Below are 26,763 nucleotides of genomic sequence, written 5' to 3' on the forward strand. Positions count from 1 at the left end.
CGTGAAATTAACAATACCCCGAGCATCTTAGAAAATGTCTTTAATTCTTTGAGGAACAGGTGTGAAAAGTGCTTGGAACAAGGAGGGGGACACTTTCAGCAGCTGCTTTAATTTATTGTTATAACAAGGAGGGGGACACTTTCCGCAGCTCCTTTAATTGTTTGTTATTGTTATCACGATTATTCTTTAAAATAAAGTTATATAGTCATTAACGTTATTGAAACTGACAGCTGCTATACAGCTCGTTGAGAAATGAGGTTAAGTTGGTCGCAATAAGCTACTCCCTACGTCCAATGTGTCAGAGCCATCTTCGACCACGTTTTTATTTGAACGCTCGTTACATAGGTATACATTATACTACGTGATCGCTCGCACAGCTGATTGCTTTAACCTATAAAATGTCGGATGAAGAACAGAGATGGTAGAAAAGAAAATTTGTGACCAAAAGAAAGTATGACTGCTTGAGAATTAGAACGGAAAATAGCAGAAGCAGGAAGAAAGCTGTTGAAAAGAAGATTGTGGAGCCAGAACCTCCGCACACCGTTCGAGGACATCAACTAATCGACGTAGAGTACATGACACAAAACATACACTGCTCTTTTTACAAAGAACTTTTACGTATTTTAGATTATCTACAAACTGTGATCACGAAGTGATTCGCGCAGAAAAGTTTAAATATGATTTAGTTACTTGCATAAGTAGCATACTACTATGATGCACTTCATTTATGAAAGTATAATACAATTTGATATACAGTGCTTTCGAAAAGTAACGAATAAATTCATTATATTTTAAATTGAGAAGTTTTCGAAAAAATCCCCTGGCACGTCGATTTTGTTTTTTAAAAAAGGCACTTTTTGACATACGACCCATATTTGTGACGTCATCGTTGTTCGAGATATGACGTCATCGACAATTTTTTTAAATAGCAACCCCCAATTTTGACCATGCCATTTGAAAGAGCGTGTCATTCTACATACACAGATCATGAAAAATTATGGTGTTACATAACAAAAATTTCAAGAAAATAATGTTTGAAGATTTTAAAATTTAATTTTCACAATACTGAAAATGATAATGATTATGTAAAAATCGACTAAATGGTGCACCTCCCCATTATGCAACACCTGTCCGTGCTTATTTAGATGAGCTGTTCCCGAATCGTTGGATAGGGAGAAGGGGGCCGATTGAGTGGCCAGCCAGATCGCCTGATTTGACACCCCTAGATTATTTCTTGTGGGGATACTTAAAAAGCAAAGTATACGTTACTAGACCGGTTAATTTAGAAGATTTAAAAGCAAGAATTCGTCACGAGATACATCGTATACCTCCTGAAGTTATTGATAATGTCCAAAAATAATTTTTTAATCGTCTTGGCTACTGTCAGGCAGCCAACGGTGCACAATTTGAACATTTAATTTAGTCGATTTTTACTTAATCATTTTCATTATTGTGAAAATTAAATTTTAAAATCTTCAAACTAGTTTCTTGAAATTTTTGTTATGTAAAACCATAATTTTTCATGATGTGTATGTAGAATGACACGCTCTTTCAAATGGCATGGTCAAAATTGGGGGTTGCTATTTAAAAAAATTGTCGTTGACGTCATATATCTCGAACAACGATGACGTCACAAATATGGGTCGTATGTTAAAAAGTGCCTTTTTTAAAAACAAAATCGACGTGCCAGGGGATTTTTTCGAAAACTTCCCAATTTAAAAAATAATGAATTTATTCGTTACTTTTCGAAAGCACTGTATGTAATATTATATATACTGTGATACGATGTTATTGCACCCAAAAATATTCTAAAAAATATACTGGAATTACTTATTAATTTATTTATTTAGAAGTTACAATATCCAACGGGACAAAGTCCCAGTTACAGGATAAGATAAAACACAAAACCTCAACTAAATTTAAAAAGAAAAAGACCAAAGTAACAAAATATATTACATAAAATAGAGCAATCAAAATATAAAATATAAAATCCAGACAAAAGAACTTAAATATAAACAATAACAGACAAATAATACAAATAAGCTAACTGACATATACAAGATAAGGATTACATTTGCTAGACAAACATTTTTTTGTATGTCATTCATAGAGTGAAAAAATATATCAAGTCGATCTTCATACTTCTGATAATTGAAAATCATTTGATATAGGGGAGATGCTATTAGTAAATTGGTACGAGGTGTGATTAATTGTAAAGCAGAGTGAAATCTAGAATTAAGTCTAGGAACATGATACAACGTCCTTGAGACGAACGAGTCTGCATTTAAAGTATTATTTATGACTTTAAAAAGGAATATGATTGAAAACATAATTCGTCTACGACAGAGACTATTAAAATTAAAACAAGAAAGCAATAAATCTTGAGGTGTACCACGAGGAGGATAAAATCCGTAACTAATAAAATGAATAGTATTTAAAAATATCCGTTGTACTTTCTCTAATTGAATATTATAAACATAAATGGGACTCCAAACAACCGATGCATATTCAAGTTTGCAACACAAATGCTGCATACAATATATTTAGAACCTTTACGTTCTGACAGTCCTTAGAATTACGCAAAATAAAGCTTAATTCTTATAAGCGGATTAGGTTACTAAACTAATGTACTCATCAAACGATAATCTAGTATCGAATGTAACACCAAGGTCAGTAAATTGCGTAATTCTATTTAAAAAAAAAACAACAATTTTATAATCAAAATCTAAATAAGTTTTGCGTCGACTGTAACACATAATTTTACATTTGCTTACATTCAGAGGTAGATTATTATTACATGAACACCAATTGTGTAATCTGTCAAGATTATCTTGTAATTTAGTACAATCAATAGAGGATTTAGATTTAGAACAACTTCAGGTCGTCCGCGTAGAGTAAATAGTTGACATCGAGGCATTCAGTTCAGTCATTAATAAAAATAATATATAACAGTGGTCCCAGGATTGACCCTTGCGGAACTCCTGAAGATTGATGGAATTTACATGATTGGAAGACTCGATATTGCACAAATCGGTACTTGTTAATTTTAAAATGAATGTATTTAAAATGTTATTAAAAATGTCATAATTTATCAAAATGCATAAGATTGTGATGGGATGCGAAGTCTTTATGTATATGCTGCTGTTCTGTAAATATTTTGTTTTTAAAAAATTAAGTTTAACTGTTCGAATAAAAGTGTGAATTAGGTTGCCTACCTACTCACTTAAAATATAATTTTTATTTTTATCTTGTTTTTCTTACGCGTTTTTTTATTGGTGACACGGACAACGCCGATTCTCGGCTCTGGAATCCATCCGAAAAAGTATACTGAATGGTAGTGCGTGCTTTCCGATCTACAAATAATAATTATTTTTATATACACTCTTAATTAAATACAGGGTCGGAAAGTCCCCATGGTTAATAGACAGTTACGTGAGAGCGATAAAGTCATAGAAATCCGTGCGATAGAGAAAGATACCACAAATAAGATCCACTTCTTATTTGTGGAAGGGCGAAATGGGCGGTGACTATTAGACGCTTTCATTATAGCCATCTTTCTCTATCGCACGGATTTCTATGACTTTCTTTATCGTTCTCACGTAACAGCCGATGAACCATGGGGACTTTCCGACCTTGTATATGTGCATAGACTTATCCAAGAGACACCTGATCGTTCTCTATATTTGAGAAAACCATCAAAGCACGGACCAGGGAGCTAGCTAGGTAAGTCTGTGTCACCTTCGCTTTTCATTTTATTTTATTTTATTTTGTTGAACTTTAACATTGAGATTATTTACTCCAAAATAATTTGGATAATTCTCATACAGCTGCTGTATTTTTTGTATTTTTTACTTCTTGTATTGAAAATTTATCGTACTTTATAATTAAAAAATGATTTCAAAACACGTACTTCATTTGAAACTTTCCCATTACATATTTTATTATTCCAAATTGAATTACAAAAATAAACACAAGTAGAACGTAATCCATTTCTAATGACTAATTTGTGTATCGAAACGTTTATTTAGATTTCCCGCCACCTATCCTCTACCTCATACTTACTTTATTGCGCTGTTGCCGTTACTTCTTCGCGTTTAGTGTTTGGCGGATGACAAGTTAGAACTTTTAATGCTTGTTAATTTATTTCTCTGTGAAATATGCGGTACCTAACCTACTTTTTTCTTTCTCTCATCTATTAACTAATGATTCAGGTAAATGTCTATAATTTTATCGTCTTCCATTTGCATTTTTTTGCCCGTAATTCGATTGTAAGGACGTTTTGGCGTTAATTAAAAACAAAAACAAATCTACAAATAATTCGAGAATAATTCACAGAATTTGATTTCGCGTTGCAAAAATAATACATCTCAATAACACGAAATTGGCTGCTCCTTAAGAAACCTCCAACACGAAAGATCTCGAAATTGGGGCGGATCCGAACTTCGGAACTTCCGTGAAAGCGAGGAGATCCCCATCCAGCGTCAATATTTACGCGCGTTTGAGTGATCGGTTTGAACCGCTGTCGCGACGTGAACTGGCATCCGTCCCGAATTTCTACCGCCCCCCCCCCCATGCGCCCCTGCGTGAATTCCCTGGAGCCACGACTGGATTATTAATTGAGGCAGAGCAACGAGTAACCCCTTTTAACCCCAGCCGCCCGACCGGCGTAGCTGCCTATCAAAATGTCACTTTGGAACGGACGAACCACGGTGCTACCCCCTACCCCCTTCGCGTCTATTAGCTAATGAAAAATTTACACGTGGTGTATGCCGGTGGACTAGTCTTAGACGGGGGATCATTGGTAATAAGTGATTGTAGAAAATCAGACACGAAATGGCTTGGTAAATATTATTTAAAGAAAAATGTGTAGGGAGCCTCCTAAGCAGTGCGAAATATTTGAAAGGGGTGACTCATCAGGTTATTTTAAGACCAACTCCAAGATATTTCAACAAAATAGCAGGTCATCATTTCCATGGGAATCACAGGATGCGATGTAGTCTTATTTTTGACGCGTTGTTGTGGTACATCCTGTATATTACCCCGTCTCCGTCCCTGGTCGCTTTTATAGCTTAAAAAGGTACATAGTCAGAATTCGAATCCTTTTTTTTTATTGGACTTAAATAATTAAACTAATAGTCCAACCAAATTACACTTGGAGAAAAAAAAATTGTTACCTGGACTTTCATAAGTGGAAATGGTAAAAGGGCTTACAATAAACCTAAAAAATAAATGCTTGAGCAGGGGTGGTGGAAGGTTGATTTGGAGGGTTGAAAAGTTGTGAAAAATTGTATCATTGGGATTTTTGGCGAAAGTTGACGTCAAACAAAAACGTATCTAATAAAAAAGTTGTAGCTCATGCAAAAGTCTACAACTTTCGTAGGTCACTTTTTAAGATAACTTCAAAATTTCCGAGAAAATGTGAAAACTGATTTTTTTCTGATTTTTCGTTTTTTATTTCTCATTTCCGCAAAAATAATTTAATTTTAACGAAACTTGGTGAAAGTATAAATTTCTGTCTTAAATAACCACACATTTTTTAGATAAAAAAATCAAGAAGTTTTCGGGATATTCAATTTTTCCGGTTTCAGCACTTTTTTTTCGATACAAAACGTCTAAATCTGGTTCGGTGTGAGGCAGTACACTAATAGAGGTTATGAAGGCTTGCAAAAAATGTAAAAGAATTTCCAGGGTCGTATTTAAAAAAATGAAGTTGATGATGGTCCTGGAAAGATGAAACGTTACATATAAAAATTGATTATGCCATTCGAAAGCAGAGCTGGGTAATTACTTGTAATTTAAAAATAGTTACAATTACAAATTACTTTTTTTAAAAAAGGAACTAATTACAATTACAAAGTATATTCTTTAAAAAAGGAATTATATTAATTTAATTACAGTTACATGGAAAATGGATTTAGCAATTACTTTTCTAATTACTTTTATGATAAAGTAAATTATAGTGACCAAACAGAGAAAAAGGAAAAAGTTAAGTTAAAAATTTAAATTAAAAGTGTTGTGTAATATTGCGTTTTATTATTTATTAGAATTGATACTAAAATGAAAAGATTATTCTTATTCATTTTCTGATATAGAATTTTTATATTTTTATTCCTAATCTAATAATTTAAACTAGTTCAGTTCATACTATAATTTTATATTATTGGTCAGGTAATTAATTCAACCCGATGCTCTTTTTTTTGGTTGTTAGTACATTTGCAAAATATAGAATACAGTAGTTTTGGGTAGACTGGAAAGCAATAATTATTATTAAAAAAATTACGAATCGAACAAGTACGAGTGAAAGGCTGAGTAACCGAACCAGAAGTTTTCTCAACTCAAAATAAGAGCAGTAACACATAGATACATAATATATATTTTTATAAAACTTGATGCTATAGACAACATATTTTTACTTCGTATATTTTCTAAATTAATAATAATTATAATAAAATAAAATGTACTCTGTTAATTCTGAGGTTAATTCACCAAATCACTTTTTATTGTTCACGCGGCACAAGGCTTTCCTCAAATGAAATAATAGAAGTCTGCAAGTCTGTACGCAATTACGCAATACGCATGATCTTAAAAGTAATTATAATTATTAGAAAAAGTAATTGTAATTGGAAAAAGTATTTGTACTTATAGAAGTAATTTGTAATTCGATAGTTCAAATAATATAATTACAAATTACAATTCCTATAATTTTGCTGCAATTACAATTCCAAATTACTTTAAAGTTCTTAAATACAATTACAATTACAGGGAAAAAAAAGGGAATTGTAATTGCTAATTACTTTTTCAGCAGGAATTACCCAGCTCTGTTCGAAAGAGGACAAAAAGTTGCCTGAGAAAGTGTTCTTCTTTTTTCAATATCACCTCAAACAAGGCAGAAATTAAATAAAAACTGATATCCAAAATATCGCTATTTTTCAAATATTTCGAAAACTAATCATATTAGCTTTGATTTTTTAGAGGCATAATGGTCCTCTGATTACGCAACGTATCTTTTACCGTTTCCGAGATTCATGTAGTAATAAACGATTTTGTAACTTGTATATAAAAAATTGGAGTAGTCACTTTCCAGAGAGACGCTTCTGGATGTGTATTCAAATTCTGTCACCAAGTTAATTTAATTAATGAATTTAATTAATTAATTTAAATAAATTGTTGGAGAATCGTAGATATTTATGGAATTTTAAATGAAATATAAGGAAAATCGGTAAAATGATTAACTCTAATTGCCTTTTGCTATAATGTAATAATAACATTAAGCTTTTTGCTTACGCTTATTATTCAATAAAATATTATTTTTTTTGTTTCAGATGAGTCAGCATACCTCTACATAACCTAATTACCTCAGTCTAATTAAAGTAAGTAATTACACTGGAAACTAATTCGTATTATTAGTTAGTTTTAAGTTATTTCAACAATTATCCTTGATGGAAATACACATAAATTATATTTTGTAACGTTAAAAAGTATATGGACACAAAAATTTTATCTATACATACAGGGTGTAGCGTATTTTAAGTTGTCATTGGTAATAGGTAGAAACACTGGAATAAAACAATTTTATAAATATAAAGGATACAGAGAAATGTATATTTGTTTACATTCAAACGTCCTTGAAGGTAATTTCTTTGTTTATATTTCTCGTAGCGTAGTGGGAGCGTCATTGTGTTTTTCCTGTTTCAAACGGAACACGTATGGTGTTACATTTTTCATTCCTCTAAAAAGACAGATCCAAATATTAATGTATTGTACTGGTTGGATTGGTTATCAGTTACCTGTGACTATTGCGTACTGGTTGAAGTAAATGGTATTTCAAGACAGTAAAAACGTTGTACAATCAACCTCCACAGTAAATTTAAATTCTATCAAATTTTTTCAACGGAAGACTCGTCTTAGTCACTGCCGAATATGTTTTTGTAAAATTCAAGGTTGCCCCTATCGAACCTGCCATGACGTGTCCATTATCGCAGTAGAGAGTAGCATTTCTTTCTTTTATATTTTTTGCATAACAATAATGTTCCAGTCGTAGTAGTTCTCGCACTAGATTATGAGATATTACTAGAAAATATGAGAGTAAAAATGTAGTAGAAATAGATATGAAAATAAAAGTTGCGAGAAATTCGATTTTAAAAAGTTTAGAAATTGATAAATATACAGGGTATTACATGATGAACGATACATATTGTGAACGTTAAAGTGGAGCAACCTACGCGACTACAAAACGATTCTTAAAAAAAATCCTCATCAGAATTCTTGAATGTAAGTGTGATCCTTGATATCTTATTTCCGCGGTACGAGAAGTAAATATATTACCGTAAAATTTGTAAAATTACAGTAAGAAGTCGTTATACTGTTAATACTGACGTATTAAAACATTGTAACATTAAAATAAAATAATATTAAATATTAAAAAGTTCATTGAAAAATGTATTAACAGAATTTTGTTGGTAATTCAATAGTCGAGGAAAAAATCAAACACTAAGAAACATTTTTCATTTACTTAACGTAACAGTACCCGATTGTTTCTACAAAAAAGGCCAGTGGCGTATTTTTTCCTAGGGAAAATAGGGTGGCACCTTCAGTAACACGCCACTGGTTAAAGCCACGAGGTTAATTTTGCATTCAATAAAATATCTAATTAAGTGAATACTCCTTGGTAAATTTCATTGAATTCCGTCAATGTATTATGAAGATATGACAAAAAATATGTTTTCGGTCACCAACATTGAATAATTCAAATATTTCGAATTTTCACCACCAAGAACGGCGGTGACAGCATTTTTAACATTAAAGCGATGTTTCGCATTGTATTGTCTATGTCTTGTCCAAATTACTGTCAGCAACACAACTTTCTGCAATTATTGTGGCTGATTCCCACCCACCATGTCTTGATTGCTAATACATCAACTCCTGTACTAGCCAGTAACGTTGCTGATGGTCTTCGGAATGAATGACCTGTATATGTTTCAGGATGTTCTAGTTTCAAAAACTGTGCAATTTTATTAGGAATCATAGAAAGGGTATTCTTGCCGACTGGTTGGTTCTAACATCTACCTGCTTGATAGCACATAAAAAATCGTGAAATTTCAGTTCTAATCTTGATATATTTCTTGAGAATTTCTAGGTGGGAAACAGAGCCCAGACGAGAAGTAATTGTAACTACAATAATGTCATCGAAATCTTTGAAATAGACGTCCAAAGTCGTTAGTGCAACTCTATCGGTTTCGAAAATTTACCTATGTAGTAGGGTGGTCCAAAAAAAACGAATATTTTTTTGTGTCTCTTGTGAAAATATGTTAGTTTATCATATTTTAAAAGCCCCCTCAAAAAATTAGGTCAAAAAAAATTTTTAAGGGGGCGCTCGAAAACATTTTAGTTACACTACTTTGAAAGTTGAAATAATTATGAATGATCTTTAGAAAATAACGATTTGAAATTTTCAGAATTGAGATTTTTTCCAACCTAGAAAATGATAACGAGAAAAAAAATAAAAAATAAATTCAGTTTTTGACAATTTTGGAAATTTTTTAAAATCTTGAGCGACCTCTAAAAAATTTCTTTGAGCTCATTTTTTGAGGGGCTTCTTAAAACATGTTAAACTAACATATTTTCACAAGAGACACGGAAAAAAAATATTCGTTTTTTTGGCTCACCCTACTATGTATGTATGTTTTCAGCCATAAAAATTGAATAATTCCAAATATTTCAAATTTTCACCACCAAAAACGGCGGTGACAACATTTTTAACATTAAGGCAATGTTTCGCATTGTATTGTCTATGTCCTGTCCATATTTGGTTAGTGCAACTCTCTCGGTTTCGAAAATACAGTACCTATGTATGCTTTTAGCAAACTATAACACCCTGTATCTCGAATACCGCGTCCCTCATTAAAAAAGTTTTCAACTTACGTTTTGATAATGAATATATCCCTGTAGTTTCTGCGTTTAAAGAGAAATCACCTTGTATAGTAATGTACGTTTTGTATTTTGTATTTGTCCGCTTTTTTCAGTGTGACATGCCACCTTGAATTTTTCATTATTTATGTAAAAAGATATGCCTGTCCTCTAGAACCCCTAAAAATAGCTACTATAAAGAGATTTTTTTTGTTTCTGCATTTTACTTAGAACTGTCCATACGAAAAGAACCTACTACCTACCTGATGAAATAAACCCAAGTAAAATGTGGAATTTTCTTCTTTTAGGCTATTGAATAGAGGATTGCTTTCAATAAAAATTTCAATTCTGACTTTTAGTCTATATGCATAACTACTTCCCACCACAAAAATTGAAATTTTGATTTTAAAATTTATGTTAGGACATTATTTGAGGTTATAAACAGATTTGTTTTAAAAAAATGTTGTGTAAAATAATAAATAATGGTACTCCTCTCTGGAGTATTTTCGTGTTTTTTTTTTAATTTATGAGCACCCTATACATCTAATCTAAGATGTTTGTATGACTGTCTCATTTTTTCGAGGGGCAGAACTTTTTATAAAGAGTGACATTTTTCGATAAAGTCAAAAACAAAAGAGTTTCTCCTCTTGTCAACTCCATCCGTGGACACACTGTATATACATTATTAATAAACTTTATTTTACTTAAATTCTCAAGTTTTTACTAAATTATTTTATTAAAAAAGTAAAAAAAAATAAAAAAATATTATTTTTTGTTTTCTTTAAAATTGTTTATTAACGATTTTTTTTACATACAATTTTCCTTTTACATTTTTTAAATAAGCCTTTTCGATGAGAAATTCATTTTGTCTACAAAATTTTTCCTATGAACTATACCGAAATTTTGCTTCGTTTTCGTGCTATATTTAAAAAACTGCAAAAGTGCATTTTCACCCCTATCTTCAATTTCAACCCTCTAATTTAATAGCACTCCGTGTTTTTTTCATTTTTAATGACCCTTCGAACAAGTCATGTGATGAAAATCCTTGAATGTCTCATTTACTTCCTTTTTTGCAAAAAAACGCGACGAACATCGAAAAATTGTCTAATTGTAAGTTTGAGCGGCCATATATCAGTCAATTTTCATCCAAAAATATTCTACAACCTTTTATTTTGAAGGAAATTTTATCTGCTTTTTTTTCTATGAAGCAATGCCTATACTTATCTTTACTCAAAAAAAAACTAGAGGCAAAAAAGTAAAAATAAAAAAAATCTTATTTTTTGCTCTTTTAAAATTGTTTATTAACGATTTTTTGCATAAAAATTTGCTTTTAAATTTATTAAATAAGCCATTTCCATGGGAAATTCAATTCTCTAAATAAATTTTCCTATGAACTATAGCGAAATTTTGCTTCGTTTTCGAGCTACAATTAAAAAACTGAAAGGGGCGCATTTTCACCCCTATCTCCNTTTTTTGCATAAAAATTTCCTTTTAAATTTATTAAATAAGCCATTTCCATGGGAAATTCAATTCTCTAAATAAATTTTCCTATGAACTATAGCGAAATTTTGCTTCGTTTTCGAGCTACAATTAAAAAACTGAAAGGTGTACCGAGTTACCCTAACATTCATTATCAACTGTTTTTCATTTTTAAATACATTTGTACACAATGAATGGAAATACAAAGATCTAATATTACATATTCCATCCTTGAAAAGTAAACTGGTCGGGTATAATTTATTTTTTTTTAAAATGATTTTTAATATATAATTTTGTACAGCAGATAGCTGTTTTAAAGTCGTATTATATAAACCACCCCATACCAAAATACCATAGCGATAAATGGATTCCACTAGAGATTTATAAACTATAAGTAATATTTTTTTGCTTAAGATATCTCTTAATTTGTAGAATCTAAAAATCAGTTTTCGAGTGTTCGCTGTTAATTTATTTATATGCTGCTCCCATTTAATGTTTTTGTCAATTACGACACCTAAATATTTTATGGATTATACTTCATTTATTACCATGCTGAAACGTTCAATATTAATCCTATCATAGTTGGGCCTATTTTTGCTGGTAATTGAAAAGGCTATGTATTTGGTTTTACCAGCATTTAGAGATAACTGATGTCCATCTAACCATATTTTAATAGCAGTTATGCCACGTTCCATTTGTTCTTTAACTGTATTCCAGGTATCACCAGAGAAAATGACTACAGTATCATCTGCATATGACAGTATTTTACCACTAGTATTTAAGAATAACAAAGAATTTAAATATATTATAAAGAGTATGGGCCCTAAAACAGTGCCCTGTGGCACACCTATTTTAACTTCCTGGGGATCACTAAGACAATTATTAACTCTAACATATTGCATTCGATCAGTTAAATAACTAGTAAAAAGCTTTAGCACATTTCCTCGAATTCCATAACTATGCAGCACATTAAGAAGCTTGTCATGAGGCACTGTATCAAATGCCTTAGCCAAGTCTAAAAACACTGCAGCACACTTTCTACTTGAATCCAGATTGTCTGTGATTTCCTTTACTACTTCATACATTGCATCCTCTGTACTTTTACCTTCCAAAAAACCAAACTGATGTTGACTCAATATATTGTTATTTTTAAGAAAACTTACAAGCCTAGTTTTAAGACATTTCTCAAAAATTTTTCCAAAATTATTTATCAAGCTAATAGGCCTGTAATTGGATATTCTCCTATTATCACCATTTTTAAATATAGGAGTAATGATAGAGCTTTTAAATTGAGAAGGCACAATACCAGCAGCAAAAATTAAATTTATTATATGTGTAATAGGCTACAAGTAAAATGTGGAAATAGAGAGATCTCTTTGTAGTAGCAGCTTCTTGCGTGATTAGTCTTTGTCAAGGGTGATGATAGAACAACAAGAATACAAGATGTTTCTTTGAATGATCACATTATTTGACAATTTCAATGATGGGTTATGTTTTTTGTATACCTATATTTCTGGTATCGAAAAAATTGATTACCAAATTTGATGAGATATTTTAGAAGAAAATTGTGAATTTGAATAAAATAAAATAAAGGGCAAATCTTCCAACAATTTTTAAATTTGTCCAGCCTCTACCTATCACGCGTATAATAAGAAATAACAAAAATGCTTGCACATGTCGCTTATCTCCACGCGTTAAAGCTAGGTTTAAAATAAACGAACTTATTAAAAAATCTCAAGATGCTAGGCTCCCACCCAGAACGTAATATCCGGCAAACGACAAATCACAATTACGGCAACCCGGTTGAAATTAAAAACTGCATAGCGAAAAAGGTAAAATTAGACGCGATTAAAACATATTGCGGGGCGCCCTATTTCATTTATTCCGCGGCATTTTTTTCTTTTTCGGAGATAATTGTGAATAACCGCTTCCCGGAGGACGAGGCAGAGAGCCCGCTGCGCTCAGTCATGTATAAATTAATATTTTAACGGGAGCATTTGCATAGAGGAGGGACTACAGGCTGTCACGGGTCCGAAATGTAATCAAAACACCTTCAAGGCGTTAGGAAGCGTCTATGGGGTCTCGGCAATGTCCTGGTACGACGTTGTAATGGGATTTTGTGCGCCGTAATCGAATAAGATAGTGGGCAGGACCGTAGCCAGGGGAAAGGCTCGAAAAAATGTTTGCCAAGCTCGAAACTCGGAACATATTTCTAGGGTCAGCACTACATATTTTTATGGTATTACATTTTTCCCCATATTTTTTCATTTAATAATAATAATAATGTGTTAGATTACAATCAATAGATAAAAAGATAAAGCTAAATTGCATATGAAATTAAAAAAAAAAACAGGCAATGTTGTGTACTATCAAGAATTCAGTAGACTAAGGGCGTTAGTAAAACATAAAATTAAAGATGCATATATGCTATATTTGCAAAATGTTCAATTCAAGTCCAGTTAAAACATGAACCCAAATATTTTTGGGCATTTCTAAATAACCATAACAAAATAATCAAGAATACCAGGTCAAATGACTTACGAAAATGAGTTAATCGACGATCCCTTGTTAATAGTAAATGCCTTTAGTAGGTTCTTCAAAAGTGTTATTCTCTCCCTGACCCCAATGGTGGTAAATTAAATTTTCGAAATGAGATTAATAACGTGTTTCAAATTAATTGTCGAGAGCCGAGAACGAGATTTTGGACGCCGGAAAAAAAATAAAATGACTGCAAGACGAGATAAAATTCCTTCTTTTCTTTTGAAAGATTGCTTAAGAGTGCTGTCTAGTACCTTGCAAATCATTTTTAATTTAATTTTGAAAACATCAGTTTTCCCTGATGCCTGAAAAATTGTGAAAATTTGCCCGGTGCAACCGCATATACGGCGTGGTAAAAAAGTACTGCATAAAATTCATATTTTCGTTAAACAATTTTTTTTTCGAAAAACGGTGAGACCCGTCCATTTTTATTTGATCCAGGGCACCTTCTTATGTGGAAAAAATTTTTTTTCGATAATCCACTTACGGCAGCGATGAATTTTTTTTTAAATGACAACGCATATTTTTTTCGTTCGAAATTGATGACAGCGATAATTATCTAAACAACGGTGTGAAAATTTCGATGTCTTGCATAACAATTTTTTTTAGAAAAATGCACCTTAAGTTCTTGAATGCAATAATTTGCCGTTTACGGATGAAAGCCTTAGAAAAAAATTTATTCGGCAGAAAGCATTTCAGATAACTTTAGTTGCAACTGGTGTTATGTAATATTTGCGGAATTATTCAGATATTGTCAGGATCCTGATTAAACTGCAAAATTTAGAACCAAGTTCAACCGCACAAAATCCAAATAGTATGTAGCAAATTAAGGTCGACTTTTTGTCTTCGAGTTTGCCGATAAATTCCTCAAAAAAAAAAAATCCAAAGAAATGTTTACTTGAAAGGAGTAGATTACCTGAAATATTGAAGACTAAAAATCAGTACCGATTTAACATTCTTTGGTGAAATCGTTTAATTCGAAATGGCAAAACTTAGTGAACGCGAAAGAATTGATATTTTGAGGATGATTGGTTTCGGCGATAAGTTACGAACCCATCAAGAAGCTTGCCAATTATTTAATGCAACGTACCCTGACAGACCACCAATTACGCAATCTACGGTTAGTAGGGTACTGGCAAGGTTTGAGGAAACTGGTAGTGTGAAAGATGCTCCTCGTGCGGGTCGTCCTAGAGTAGATGATGAAACTAGATTGAATATCCTGGTGGAGCTCCAGGACAACCCTCATTCTAGTACAAGGTCGATTGCATTGAACAATGATATTTCACATGTAACTGTGGTGAACTTTCTCAAAAAAGAGAAATTTCACCCCTATAAGGGTCACTTGATACATGCATTGACTGAGGACGACCCAGACCGCCGTCTCCACTTTTGTGAAGATTTAATGCATCGATGTAACGGAGACCCCGACTTCCTCAAGAACATAATTTTTTCTGACGAGGCTACTTTTTATCTTAATGGATCGGTGCATCGACATAACTGCCGGTATTGGTCTCAGGAAAACCCGCACTGGGTGCAAGAAGTAGATCATCAGCACCCCCGAAAGGTGAACGTTTGGGCGGGAATAATAGGGCGTCGTATTTTAGGCCCGTATTTTTTCGAGGAAAATTTAACTGCTGCTCGCTATTTGGATTTCCTGCGGTTCGATTTGGTCCCAAGCTTAGCAGAGTTATTCCCGAACAACGAGGATCCTGATATTCCTGAGGAAAGAATTTGGTTTCAGCAGGATGGTGCACCGCCCCATTATGGAGTGCAAGTACGGGAGTACTTGAATAACACGTTTACTGGCCGGTGGATCGGGCGACGCGGAACAATCGAGTGGCCTCCGCGTTCGCCTGATTTAACACCTCTAGACTTTTTTTTGTGGGGCTATTTGAAATCGCGTGTGTACACAAACAGACCAGGTGATTTGGAAGAACTTAAAAACCGTATTCGTTTTGAAATAAATCAAATCGACCCGGGAATGCTTGAACGAAGTGTAGACGGCGTTTACACACGCTTAGGACAATGCCAAATGGTACAGGGTGGGCAATTCGAACAATTTCGCTAGACTTACACAAACATTAGTGTAATTTTACTCGTTTGAAATGTAATTTTGTCAACTTTGTCCTTTTCGGAGCCATTAATAGTGTAAGTAGACAATTATCACTTATAAGAACTTAAGGTGCATTTTTCTAAAAAAAATTGTTATGTAAGACATCAAAATTTCCACACCGTTGTTTAGATAATTATCACTGTCATCAATTTCGAACGAAAAAAATATGCGTTGTCATTTAAAAAAAAAAATTATGTCATCGCTGCCATAAGTGGATTATCGAAAAAAAAATTTTTCCACATAACAAGGTGCCCTGGATCAAATAAAAATCGACGGGTCTCACCGTTTTTCGAAAAAAAAATTGTTTGACGACAATATGAATTTTATGCAGAACTTTTTTACCACGCTGTATACGGCAGCAAGTAACAAAATATCTATTCGTCAACATGGATTTATGAATTACAGATCTACTACGAGTAACCTTGCAGTTTTCAGTCAGTTTTTGTGTGAAACTTTGGATAATCGAGGGCAAGCAGATGCGGTGCACACGGATTTTTCTAAGGCTTTTGACAGGATTGATCACAATATACTTCTTTGCAAACTTTCACGTTTAGGATTCAATAACACTTATTTAACCCTGTTAAATTCATATTTACACAATCGTCAACAATATGTGTATTACAACGGGTTTTGGTCAGATACTTACTGTTCAACAAGTGGAGTCCCACAGGGATCAAACTTGGGCCCCTTTCTGTTTTTTATTATTTGTAAATGACATGAGTGATACATTAAACTGTAATGTCTTAAGTTTGCTGATAACTTAAAGCTATACTCATCTATTTCTTGTTTTAAAGATTGTTTTGCATTACAGAAACAGATCAACATTTTAGAAAATTGGTGTGAGGAAAATAAGCTTTAATTCAATCCCACTAAGCGTAAGATTTAACATTACTAGCAGTAACATTGAGTATTCCTATAGTATTGATGGCACAGTTCTTGAACGGTGCGAAACCGTTAAGGACTTACGGGTTTATTTTGACACTGGGCTTACAATCGTGTTGATGTGACTATAGTCACATCAACACGATTGTCAATTCAGCATTTCGTGCGCTTGGATTTGTTATCAGAAATTGTAGAAATTTTCGAGATATATTAGCTCTTAAATGTCTATAATTTAGTCTAATCCAAACTAAGTATGCAAGCATCATGGAATCCTATTTGTATTCACTATTCTCTATTTATTATTAAAATTAATATTAAAAGTCATTCTTGAAATTTTTAGTTTTAAAATAAACGGAATATATCCCCGGAGAGGGTGCAATTTTCCAGAATTGTTGCTCACGTTTAATTTAGTTCCTCGGAGAAACGTAGGAATCTAGCCTCTGTTTTATTCTTGCACAAACTTTTACACTGTAAAATTGACTGCCCTGGGTTGTTGTCCCACGTAAATATTTTAGTTCCTAGAATTAGCTCCAGATATCAAGACACTTTTTTGCAAAAGAGCTAAAACGAATTTATTATTAAAGGCGCCAATTAGTGTGATGTGTAGCAATGCCAATAGGGTCTCTGATATGTGTGATATATTCTGTTGTAGTATTTCTCAATTGAAAACTGTATGTCTTACGATTTTATAATGTAGTGCTTAAACATGTACATATTATTTAATTTAATTTTATAAAATTTTAAGTCTTATTTTATGTTTATTGATTTTTTTTATTTTTTTTTTGGCTGTTTTTATTCTGTATCTGGATTTTATCTGTGCTTAATGTTTACTGATTTTTCTATTGTTTTGAATATTTTGTATTTGAAAATAATGTTTTATCTGTACAAATTATCACTAGACATTTTGTTTTGTTACAATTGCTCTGTAAATGGATAACTCTGTTGGGCAATAAATGCTATTATTATTATTATTATTATTACTATTACTATTATTATTATAAAAAAATAAAATTATTAGAGTGGCGTGGTTCAACATGATTGTTGTTCTACCACCTAACCACTCCCTTAGAATACATATCAATTAAGTACGATTATAAAAAAAAGGGAAATACAAAATATACATATGAATTCAAAGCATGCATGAGAAAAATACAAATAAATGCAGATCTATGTTAAGTTGGCAACACAAGATTTGACCTGTTTTTTTCAAAATTTGACAACTAGAAGCAGATTTAATGGCAGAGCGGAACTTATTAAAAAATTTTAACGGCATTATAACTAAATGACTTTTGAAATTGACCAGTACGATGACGTGGGACAGTGTACAGGCTGGTCCATTTTCTATGGGAATTCAGGGTATTTCAGAAACTACTAAAGATATGATAAATGTGACACCACGTTCTCGAGCTCGATTTTCATGGTAAACTCGACTGTCAGATCGGAAATTTGCTATCTTCATTTGTTTCTGAGTTACAGGGCGTTTCTCATTATTGTGACACTTTTTAACATGTCTGTATCTCAGCTGTTAAATAAGTTAGAGTTAAAGTAAAAACTGCTCAAGACTAATTCTTTGGCGTAGAATTGAATGCCGGTATTAAATTTTTAGTAGATTATAAGATTTAGGAGTTATGACCCAAAGTTATATTTTTTTAAATGGAAATCGTAGCTGACCATGGCTTAAAAAAAATAGAGATTTTTTTCCGCTTTTCAGCAATATATCACATGCTAGGTATACTTATTTTTACAAACACGGGAGATACGGGGTGTTTCATATATAAATTATATATTTTTTTCCTTTTTAATATGACCGGCTATGAAGATACAGATAAAACTATAATTCTTACTTTTACAAAAGTCATATCTGTTGTAAAAATATGACATTTATTTTAAATGCACAACATATACTCGTGTGATAATATAATACTAACGAAATTTTAGGAGATACGTGGATAGGAACAAAAGGACCGATCAAATGGCCAGCTAGGTTACCTGATTTGAGTCCGTTGGACTTTTTCCTTTGAGGTTTTCTAAAAGACATTATATTTAAAATTCCTTTTAATAATATTTCAAATACCTATACATTTAATGAATGCTACCCGAAGCGTTGCCAGAAGATGCGTGAAATGTGTGACAGTTGAGGGACGGCAATTTGAACATTTAGCTATCATTTTTGAAAGTTTTTATTGATGTAGGTACTTACTATTGTTTAATTTACGTTTAATATTGTAACTTCAGTTGAAGTGGAATAAAAATTTGAAAACTCTGTCTTTTCTTATCTGTAATATATATTTTAAATAAACGTCATATTTTTACAACAGATATGAGTTTTGTAAAAGTAAGAATTATAGTTTTGTATGTATTTTCATAGCCAGCCATGTTAAAATGTAAAAAAGGATCGAATTTATATATAAAACACCCCGTATCTTCTGTGTTTGGGAAAATAACTATAGCATGTGGTATATTGCTGAAAAGCAAAAAAAAATCTCAATTTTTTTAGGTCATAACCAGATACGATTTCCATTTAAAAAATTATAACTTTGGGTCATAACTCCGGAATCTTAAGACCTACTAAAAATCTAATACCGGCATTCAATTTTACGCCAAAGAATTGGTCTTGAGCAGTTTTCACTTTAACTCTAACTTATTTAACAGCTGAGATACAGACATGTTCAAAAGTGTCACAATAACGAGAAACGCCCTGTAACTCAAAAACAAATGAAGATAGCAAATTTCTGATTTGACAGTCGAGTTTGCCATGAAAATCGAGCTGGAGAACGTGGTGTCAGATTTATCATACATTTAGTAGTTTCTGAGTCACCCTGAAATCTCATCGAAAATGGACCAGCCTGTACATATCACGAAATCTGGTGGACCGTTCATGCCGCCCTTTGACAAGTTTATTAAAAAGATATTTAGGAGAACCCGATTTATTAATTTTATAGACAAGAGCCGCCATGTGAACTATATAACGCTCATTAAGTTTTAACCACTTGGATTGCTCATACTTGTCATTTACGTGTACTCTCTCTCCCCCTCTATCCTCTCTCTCCTCTCCTCCCTCTACCTCTCATTCCTCTCCTATCTCTTTCCTCTACCCCCTCTCAAAAAACATAAGAATAACTAGGACAGAGCAATAAGTGCAATAGGAATTTTTTTAAACCCCCTATATTATTGAAATTGCTCTAACTGGCCATCGCATAATGGCCGCCATTTTGACACATAATACATAATAAAAGTTGAAATTTAACTTTATGTGCCAATTGTCTTTTCTGGTAACTTCTCTATCTGAACAAAAGCGTTAGCCCCTTTCCCGTTTGTTCCCCATAACCCGTAACTTTTTTTTCGGGACACCGTGTATATTATTCCTGTTCAAGAGATTTTTTCCCGTGTTTGATTACTTACCTACCACTATAATTCATTTGGACTTAGGTATGGACAAAATTAAGTAGCGCCTCGTAGAAAAAAGATAAAAAAAAATAAAAAATAACGTTTTAAAGGTTAAGTGGAACAGATTAAGGGAAAAATAATCACATTTCACCATCACCCCATTTACACCCTCAAAATTGCGCCCCAAAATTATAATTTTGGAAAAAAATTTACATTTTTTGCTCTCTCGTTTAAAAAAAAATTATTTTCAAATAATACAAAACATTTTTTTATAGTTTTTGAGATGAGGAATAAGAATCCATTGTTTAAATTGAGCTAAAAAAAAATTAGAACCCTTAAATTTACGAATATTTCAGTTTATGATATTTTTATATCAGATNGAAAAAAATTTACATTTTTTGCTCTCTCGTTTAAAAAAAAATTATTTTCAAATAATACAAAACATTTTTTTATAGTTTTTGAGATGAGGAATAAGAATCCATTGTTTAAATTGAGCTAAAAAAAAATTAGAACCCTTAAATTTACGAATATTTCAGTTTATGATATTTTTATATCAGATTTCCGCTCTTATGCATCGATTTGCTGATATATATTTTTACCCAGGGGGTGGTTTCTACCCCTTTGAAGGGGTTGAAAATAAATTGTCAAAATAATCCCGGGAATCGATAGAGCAACTAATTTCAAGCAAAAAATGTCCCATACAATTTCTTTGATAAATAAATACTTTTTGAGTTATTTGCGATTGAAAACTCAATTTTCCAAATAACCAAAATTACAAAATTCTGTTTACCATGACAAATAAAAGACTGACGTTGCCACAACGCCTAATAAATTGTTAAGCGTTGTTGCAACGTCAGTCTTTTATTTGCCATGGTAAACAGATTTTTGGCCTAATAACTTAAATAGCAGAGTAATTTTCAAACTCAATTTACTCGAAAACCATTGGAAATATCGATATGGACAAAGATAATATTTTTTACGTAAAATTGTTAAGATTTTATAAATCTGTAGAGAAAATTGTAAAAAAATTGAAATAAAAAAAATTACGGGCCGAAAACCCCCTTCACCAACCTAAATGGGACACATATGATTTGCATGTCGAAAAACGGAGTAGCCCATGTTATTTAACGTAAAAAGTTATGTAAGACCCATAAATTTTGTTCTATTTATTTGGGACCGTTTTGTCAATAACAGAAAAAAAAACAGTTTTGTTTGAGCCCTTTTAAGGGCATATAACTTCCTAAGGGTGCGTTTTAGGGCACATGTTAATAGGAACTTTTTGGCTTATTTTAATGAGTTATAAACGCAGCAGAAGTTTGGAACCCTATTTTAGAAACACTCTGTATAAAGGACTGTATCTTCTTTACAACACAATTTAGACAGTACATGCGCATAGAACATATTTTTTTCTAATTTTCACTATTACTCTCAGTACCCAATGCTTGTTACACTAATTTTTTACACCCTGCAGTTTTATTTTTTTACCTTAAACCAGTACAAAATTAATTTTGCCGCCGCATTTTTTTTTTTAATTTTATATCGGTACTAAATTCATTGAATTTTAATTCGGGCGGGAGTAAAATTAAAAGCGGCCAATCCTAAATTAGAGGCGGCTTTGCCGCGGAATCGAAAACTATGCAGCGCTATGCCGTAACCCTCCAGGTATAGATCGGCCGTTTAACCCAGTTCGCCGCCGCCTCCACCATATGTTTTCACGTCAGACCGGCCGAAGAGATCGATCACCGCGTTCCCATAAAAACATTATGCTCGCCGAACCGCCCCCCGACTGCGGTTTCGACGATTTTTCACCGGCCCCGAACGAACCCCTTAATTATTTACGAGACAATCAGCGAGGGTTTGCGCCTCAGGACTTCAATTACGGGCGAGTCCTTTCGGTCCGGATGATGATTTTCACGACGTCCTTACCGAGAGCAGCGCTCCTCAGAGCGGGTGATATCCGGATAAACGGTGTCATAAATTCAGCCGGCAGGGCCGTACTTGCTTGTTTCTATGCGGACTTGAATAGGTTGCTACAGGGAAGAAAATTATAACGAGCGTTCAAATAAAAACGTGGTCGAAGTTGGCTCTGGCACATTGGACGTAGGGAGTAGCTTATAGCGACCAACTCAACCTCATTTCTCAACGAGCTGTATAGCAGCTGTCAGTTTCAATAACGTTAATGACTATATAACTTTATTTTAAAGAATAATCGTGATAACAATAACAAACAATTAAAGGAGCTGCGGAAAGTGTCCCCCTCCTTGTTATAACAATAAATTAAAGCAGCTGCTGAAAGTGTCCCCCTCCTTGTTCCAAGCACTTTTCACACCTGTTCCTCAAAGAATTAAAGACATTTTCTAAGATGCTCGGGGTATTGTTAATTTCACGAATCTTGTCTATAAGTCGAGCCTGCAGATGGTTTAAATCAGGAATAGGCAGTTCAAAAATAGTGTTTTTAAGGTAAGGCCACAAAAAGAAATCACACGGCGTAATATCACATGACCTCGGTGGAAATTCATGTTCAGCATTGAGACTTATTAGTCGATTTTGGAAAACTTCCCTCAACATATTCATCGTCTCGCCTGCCGTATGTGCCCTTGCGCCATCTTGTTGAAAGTAAAAGTTTGTAATTTCGTTTTCTTCCAGCTGGTTAACAAAAGGAGCGATAATTTCTTCTCTATACCTTTGCGCAGTAAGAGTACCATTAAAAAAAATAGGTCCATAAATCCTCCTTCGATTGAGAGCACACCAAACTCCAATTTTTTGAGCGTGTAGAGGGCCCTCGACAAAAAAGTTATCTGGTTTTTCAGAAGACCACATTCTCATATTCTGTGAGTTTACGTAACCACTTAAATGAAACCAGGCTTCATCAGAAAAAAAGGTGATATTATGAAGTTCACCGTAGTTGTTTAAAAACCATTCACAAAATACAGCCCGTCGCGGAAAATCAACTTCATGAAGTTCTTGCTGACAAGTTAAACGATAGGAGAACAAACGCAAATCTTTTTTTAACACTGTGTGGCAGGTACCGACTGATACTCCCACCATTTGTGATAAAACACGTACAGAAGTTCTTGGCGCATTTTCCATTATTTGTTGGACATTTTCTTTTAATTCTTCAGTCCGCTTTTTAGGTCGGCCGCTTCCTTCTTTTCTTGTTACACTGCCCGTTTCACGAAAAACATTAACACAACGCTGAACTGCACTTTGAAAAATTTTGTACTCAACAACGCCGGGAAATTGATTTTGAAATTCTATGAAACATTCCTCAATAGAATACTTCCATATTCCATCAATCTTGCGTCCATTTCTAAAGTAGGACTCTATGATAAACACTTTTTGTTCTTGAGAAAACACCATTTTAAACGCTTTTTAAAACGAAAATATTCAAATTGATAGCGGCGAGCGCTAGCTTTGACAGATGACGTTTAAGTTCATTTGCTATACGCTACGCCCTACGTCCAAATTTTCAGAACCAACTTGACCACGTTTTTATTTGAACGCTCCTTATTAAATATGTACAGGGTGGTACTAAATAAATCACATGGCCAACTTTGCATTTTTCTTCATTTAGGCAAATAAAAGGTATCTATTATTATATACCGGTGAAAAGGTAAAAAAAATGCTACTCAACGGGATGGTCAAATACAGGGTGTTCTATTTAAAAAAAAAACCTATGTGTGTGTAATATCGGAAAAACTGTGCGATTTGTAAAAAATCTGCGTACGCCAATGGCTTCCTCATAAAAAATAGAATAAACAATGTTCAAACTTTTTCTTCTAAATTTAATGACAACGGAGAGAGAGAGAGAGAAGTTAACTAAAAAGGAGAGGACGGGATTTCTATGTCAGATTTTTTGTATCTATCACCGTTTTGACTGTACCCTATCAAACTATCGAAAATCAACCACCCTGTACACCGTTTACTATAATTTATACAGGGTGTATTTTTGAGTGGGGGGTCAATACTTTATTTTTTCAAATTCCGTCGTAAAAACTTGTTTTAAACCTTTTTTTTAGTAATTTGCGTACCCCGACGCTACAGAAGCTAGTGCAACCTCAAATAACGTCGCGCTTTCGTCGCAACGCATGCACAATAAAAACTCAAGCAGTAATCAATAATGATAAATGAAATACACAAAAATAAATAGTCTGTGGATGAAAATCATTCAAATTCACAGTTAGATAGATGTACTGTCTCCAAATGCGGTACAACGACTGACGCGTTCACTTCGTCACCGTTGACCCGCACTATCTCCCTTCACATGCACTGCAGGTTGCCTACAATTCATGTATTTGTAACACATGAATATTACAGTGGCGGCGTACTATTAGATCTACGATTTAAATAAACAATTTTTTTTCAATTCGTTTTTTATTAACATTGATATTACTATACATATAGTAAAGTGACATTTCATGTGATAAAGTGCCACTTTAGTAAACGACTTTGAATTTAGTAAAATAGCATACTATCAGTCAAAATGCAAAAAGAGTGTTTCGTGTAGTTCTACAAAAAAAAGGTAGTGAGGTAACTTATCTCTCTAGGGCAAAAAGCCCCCTTTCGAGTTATAAGTGCATATTTCATGAACAAATAAATAGAAATATTTCATGAACATTACATTTTATTAATTATTGTGAATGAATATTTATAGTAATTGTACAGTTATTACATTTAGCAACATTTATAAAATCTGGATAATTATTCCCCTCGCGTTTACTAATTGTCACATTTTTCTCAAAATGATTTGACCGCTCCATTTCAGTCACCGGAGGCTCAATATTATCTGACTGATCCATTAAAACAGCATGATGNATAATAATTGTACAGTTATTACATTTAGCAACATTTATAAAATCTGGATAATTATTCCCCTCGCGTTTACTAATTGTCACATTTTTCTCAAAATGATTTGACCGCTCCATTTCATTCACCGGAGGCTCAATATTATCTGACTGATCCATTAAAACAGCATGATGCGACGTACTACTAGCACCTGGAGTTGAAATGTCATTGTAAAGAATCTTGTTGGCCAATTCATTTTTGTTACTTAAACTGTAAGCAGCATAACTTTCTGCAATTGTGGCTAATTGCCACCCACCAGGTCTCTTGATGCTAATACATCAAATCAACTCCTGTACTAATCAGTAATGTTGCCGATGTTCTTCGGAATGAATGGCCTGTATATGGTTCAGGATGTTCTAGTTTCAAAAACTGTGCAATCTTATTAGGAATCATAGAAAGGGTATTCTTGCCGACTGGTTGGCTATAACATGTACCGGCTTGAAGGCGCATAAAAAAGCGTGAAATTTCAGTTTTTATTTTCAATCTAATTTTGATTTATTTCTTGAGAATTTCTAGGTGAGAAACAGAACCCAGACGAGAAGTAATTGTAAACGTACGTGACATAGCATTTTTAGAATCTGGAATTGTAACTACAATAATGTCATCGAAATTGACGTTATCCAAATAAGTTTTCATAACTCATCAGAACGGCATGCTCCTGCAATGTCCTAAGATCGCCACTACCTTCATTAGCAAATATGTGTTACGGGTGCCTGAACGAGAAAATCGTTGACATGTTCTCTTGTAAAAACCTTTGACTTTTTAGGTGTATAGCCGTCATTCTTACGTTTCAAAAATGCTCTCAGCTTGGGGTATTTTGATATATCCTTGTTCTCCTCTATGAAAATAGCTCGCCGGTGACTTTAAAATTCTTGACTTCATGAAATATGGTAGCAGTAACATTTTAGAAACATTAGTATTTTAGCCCAGTCATTATAGACATGAAAGAGCCTGTTTCGGGAAAAATACTATTAGAAGTTTCTCTGCGGAATATTGTTCGGAAACCTGTTATAAATAAAATATCAAAAAATCAACTCGAGGCTAGTTGGGAAACTTTGTTTTAACAGTGGTCAAAGTTATGGAAAAGTGGTTTTTTGACTCACGTAAAAAAGCTATTATTCATAGCAAAAAAAAGTTTATACAAAATGGTAGGTATTAAATAAGCCTATAAAATGAAAAAACTCCGATTAAATTCCGATAATTTGTTTATGCACAAGAGCTCAAATATGGTCGAAAATTGCCGTTTTCTTCAATTGCTAATAATTAATGCAATTTTCATTGCAGACACTTGTAATTCAGGATTTTTTAGGCTTCATTGGTTTGGCGTTGGCGGAATTTGTTATCTAAGATGCTATTTTCAATTCATTTTTCCCAAGCTCACAGGCGTTGTAGGGTTTTGATCATTAGTTGTTTTTGTACCTAAATAGTTGTATTGACAGGCATTTACTGAGAATTTAGTTTTTCAAATTTAATTTGTTTAAAATTGACTGAAAAATGTTAATATTTATTAAATTGTTAAGATAGGTAATTATTATAAAATAAAATAGTAACCTCTATACTTTAGTTTTCTTCGAATTTAAAAAAAAAATCGTTGTTGTAAGTTGATTAGAAGC

At 33.0% G+C, this 26,763-nt stretch overlaps 1 protein-coding gene across 4 annotated transcripts in view; it reads left to right on the forward strand.

Moving 5' to 3' along the window:
* Positions 1-7,322: 7,322 nt before the first annotated feature.
* LOC108903975 (stress-activated protein kinase JNK) overlaps positions 7,323-26,763 on the forward strand; it is a gene marked incomplete at its 5' end in the record, with an annotated part of 84,224 nt that continues 64,783 nt past the window's right edge. For all 4 annotated transcript variants that reach the window (XM_018706335.1, XM_018706337.1, XM_018706338.1 and 1 more), the window contains 1 exon segment: positions 7,323-7,370.

This window comes from Anoplophora glabripennis, unplaced genomic scaffold, assembly GCF_000390285.2.
Source record: "Anoplophora glabripennis isolate ALB-LARVAE unplaced genomic scaffold, Agla_2.0 scaffold170, whole genome shotgun sequence".
Lineage (NCBI taxonomy): Eukaryota > Metazoa > Arthropoda > Insecta > Coleoptera > Cerambycidae > Anoplophora > Anoplophora glabripennis.